The 4019-nt window shown below is 65.0% G+C and overlaps 1 long non-coding RNA gene across 2 annotated transcripts in view; it reads left to right on the plus strand.

The window, feature by feature from the left end:
• The window catches only part of LOC111731444, a 56642-nt gene extending 53687 nt beyond the window's left edge, over positions 1–2955 (plus strand). For both annotated transcript variants that reach the window (XR_002777135.1, XR_002777137.1), the window contains exons 4-5: positions 1499–1637; positions 2821–2955. This is a non-coding gene — a long non-coding RNA (uncharacterized LOC111731444). The remainder of the gene's footprint in view (positions 1–1498; positions 1638–2820) is intronic.
• The last annotated feature ends 1064 nt before the right edge of the window (positions 2956–4019 follow it).

Here is a 4019-nt window from a genome sequence, read left to right on the forward strand (position 1 = left end):
CTCTCTGCCCAGGGCTCCGGCCCAGGACGACCAAGCCTTTGCTCGCACCGGCCGGGCCCAGCTCGTCCTCGAGTCGATGGGCGGCCAGACAGCTGCGTCGCCTCTGGACTCGCGGACGCCAGCCAAGCCCGTCGAAGGCAGAAGACGCCTCCTGACTGCGAAGCCCGCTGGGCTCAGGTTCAGCAGGCCCGTCACGGACGCCACCCACAGGCCTGGGGACGGCCACGACGCGTCCTCTCTGCGGCCACAGAGAGACATCGGGCTGCGAACCTTATTAGGTTCGAGGCCATGGCTGGCTGCCCCAGGCAACGCCAGAGCGGCGCCCGCCGGCCTGTGACTCCCAAGATGGCGTTGTTAAAGGGGTCCATCCGTAGCCATTTGTGGCAAAGGTCTAGGTCACTCCAAACAGCACTAGAAAAGGGCACTGTGCTCAGCAGACGCCAAGAGGAAGCCAGAGCGGTCTGAGCCCGAGGGCAGGCCGAAGACAAGCCCAGTCAGGTCCCTACGGTGCGTTAACTGAGGAATTTGCCAGATGCCAGCCCTCCGCCATTTTCCTCGGAGCTCGGGGCCACCGCAGATGCCGGTGGGACCCGGCAGGACGCTGTCAGGGCGGAGGGCCTAGCACCCCCTCAGCCACGCTGCACCCAGCAAGGGTCATGGCAGGGAGCCCAGCTTACGGGACACCATTCGAGAGAGTATTGTCTCAGTTTTCCCAAGGACGAAGCTCAGTCAGCTCTACTCCACACACCTGGGAGAAGTCAACAGCCGGACCCCTCGGGCGTCAGGAGCCCCAGGTGAGAACGGCAGGCAGAGGGACTCCGGGGCCCAGGTTCTCTGGTGGCCCCGCTAAAGCCGGTCCCTCAATGACAGGATGCTGCAGAGACAGCCCTCCGCCCTCCGTGCGAGCCCGTGGGCTCACGCTCATCCGAGGGCTGGAGCACATGCAGGTGACAGGTGGCCGGCCCGTGCCTCGCAGAGCGGTGCCCGGTGGGCAGGGAGCAGCGGGCTGCAGGTCAGGGCCGTGCTCGTGGCTTTGTGTGGGCGGCTCCTCCTCCCCGCTTACCGACGGCTGAAGCCGGCCGTGGCGTCTAATTCTGCCACCTCTCTAGTCCCTGGAGACTTGTTCCAGCCCACGGCAGGCTCTCGCTGGCAGATCCGGCACTAGGAAGCTTGGCCAGAGGGTAACAGCCCAGCCTGCCCCCAAGTCAAAGCAGAACCAGGACGCTTCGGCCGAGCTGAGGTCACGGTCACCTCGCCGGCACGGTTACCGTCTTGGCCCCCGAATCCTCTGGCTGGGGAAGAAGCAAGTCCTCACTGGTTCTGTTCCCCACGGGGCCCTGGTTCTGCTGCCGAGCCAAGGAGGGGTGGGGGAGGTGCAGGCCCAAACCCAGGTCGGGGGTGACCAAGGTCAAAGGGAAAACTTAGCTCTTTGCTGCAAAGACCACGTGGCTCTTCCTTCTAGTTTAAAGGTCAATATCATTTTCCTAAACCTCACCAGTTGCATAACATACGAGAGTGAAACTCAGCAGAAGCGGCGATTTTCCTGAGGGGACGGAACTGGACTTGCCCTCGGCAGGACGGTGCCAGCTGAAACGCAGGGGGCCCCGCGCCCCGCGAATTCCAGTCAGAGATGATCAGTAAGTAACTTTCAGCGCTGGTATGAGCGCATCCCGCGCAGTGTGGGACATACTTATCCTAAGATTATGTGCCGTTTATCTGAAATTCAGATTTTACTGGGCACCCCTTGTTGTTTTTGTTAAATCTGGCAGCTCTGCTTGGAAGACAGTCTGTAGGAGCGTCTGGGAGGCCAGCCCACCGGGGTCCACCCCAGCCCGGGGTCCGCCCCTCCAGCCCGGGGTCCGCCCCGGCCCCCTGTCGTTGGAGCTCGGTGTCCATGCGGACAGGCTGTGCGTCCGTCCCCTTGCCCGAGCAATGGGACAGAGCACGGCAGGGGGCCACGGGCAAAGATGGGTGGGGTTTGTTTTCAGAGTGAATTGGCTGTTAAGTAGGAGGCCAGAGACTCAGTTTTGGCGGGAGGTGGGTGCGCTGTGGACCCGCGTGGATCGCAAGTAACCCACGGCCGGGGAGCCGTCCGTGCGGCCAGGCCCTGCAGCCCGGCAGGCCGGGCGCTTTCACAGAAGGCCGCCTGGACTGGCGAGCGGGGGCCAGGCCTGCCCGTGGTCTCCCTGCGGGGAAATGCTCGTCTTAAGTGGAGAACAGGCCCAGTAGAGGCGGGGCGCCTGGCCCGGGGGCACCCCGACTTTCGGAGGGTGGAAGAGGGCCGGGCATGAGAGCGCCTGGTGTGGGCGCCATCGCTGGAGCAGCATGCGAGCTGGGGGGTGAGGGACAGTGACAGGTGTGAAGAACCAGGGGTGCTCTCCCCCCGACCCCCGACGGCAGCTCAGAGGCGTTCTGCCCGAGGTCCCAGGACTGACGCCGTCCGTCTCGGCACCGTGTGGGCTCCTGGGCTCTCGGGACTGCAATCCGGGGTCAGCTGTGGCTCCCAGCGGGGGTGGCGATGCCCGCAGACATGGTGCCAGCAGCTGGGACAAGCCGGTGGCCCGCGGGTGCCCTCGAGGGCAGAGCTGACATCTAGGGGACGGGACTTGGTGCACGCGGTGGGTGGCCGAGTGGGTGGCCGGATGGACGTGACACTTCAGCGAGGTCCCGCCCGGCCCCAGCTGAGGCAGGTTCGGGCAGGAGGAGGGGACTTTTCTTGCTTTGTCTAAACCGTGGCTAAAACAGAAAAGGCCAGGATTGGGTTTCGTTCCCATCTGGCACTTTTCTCGCGGTAAATTGATTTCCGTTATTTTTTTAAAGCCTCGTCATGAAGCTTCTGCAGTTCGGTATAATGCGTCGAGGTTTCGAATTAGCCTGAATTCCCCCCCATCCTCCTTCGGTTTCTCACACGAGCCTTCGTGAGCCTTCGTGATTGTCGTTGGGGACATTAAGATGCAAACGAGGAAGCGGCTCCGTCTGCGTGTGCAGGATTGGGGTGCTCCGAGGGTCTAGAGAGGATCCCCACCCCTGGGCTTGTCGGGGTGAGTGGGGGAGGGGAGGGGGCAGATGCCGGGTTTACTGCCACGCGGGCTTCTGCAGGCTCAGGTGACAGCCCTCGCTGACGGACAGGCACGCTTAGCGGGGGTCCCGAGTGAGCGGCGGGGGGAGGGTTTTGGGGGGCGGGAAAAACGGGCAGCAGAGTGTGTGCGTCCTGCTCGGAAGCCGAGCTGAGGCCGGAGGAGGGGCTTATCTTTCTTGCCCTCGTGGGGAGTTCGTGGGGCCCAGTCTCCTCCTCGCGGCAGAATTAAAAGTGACAAAGAGGGTTCTGAGGGACGGCAGAGGGCGGAGGCCAGTTCCACCTTGTGTTCGTCCCTTTCCGGCGCTCGGGCCGTGTCGCCTCCCTCCTTCCCCCCTGTCCCTCCCCTCCCGTCCCGCTGGCTCCATCCAGCCTGGCCTGGTGCACAGGGCTGACCCCCTTGCCAGCGGCGCCCCCCAGCCTGAGACACACCCTCCTGCCCCCGGCCGAGCTGGCTCCTGGGGATCCTGCGCTCTGGGAGGGATGAGCCAGGGTTCCAGGCTTCCCTCGGGCGGGGGGCGAGCTGTGAAGCAGGTGAGTGTTTCTGCTCGGCCCTGGGCCCGGCTTCCCCGGGAGAAGCCTCACCTAACTGCTCCGCCTGCCTGGCGAAGGGCAGCGGACCCGCCCTGCTCTGGGAAGAAGGCGGGCAGGTCTGCTCTCGTCCGGCCTCGGCAGCTAAAAGCACATGCCAGCCCCGTCTGTGTCTCTGGGCGTGGGGGGGACCCGCCCGAGGCTGGGCCTCGAACGGCGGAAGCCCGGCCATGCCAGGCCCGGTCCAGCTGTGGGATCAGCGCCCTGCGGCCGTGGACAAGACGCGCGTGTCTGACGGACTGGCCTCCCCCTGCTGGGTGGGGTCCGACGCCCCCCGCAGGGCCTCGCTGGAGCGGGGAGCTGAGCAAAGCGAGGGCGGCTGCCCGTCCTCACCGCGTGGTTCTCGGGCTCC

The sequence above is a fragment of the Pteropus vampyrus genome, unplaced genomic scaffold (assembly GCF_000151845.1).
Source record: "Pteropus vampyrus isolate Shadow unplaced genomic scaffold, Pvam_2.0 Scaffold375, whole genome shotgun sequence".
NCBI lineage: Eukaryota > Metazoa > Chordata > Mammalia > Chiroptera > Pteropodidae > Pteropus > Pteropus vampyrus.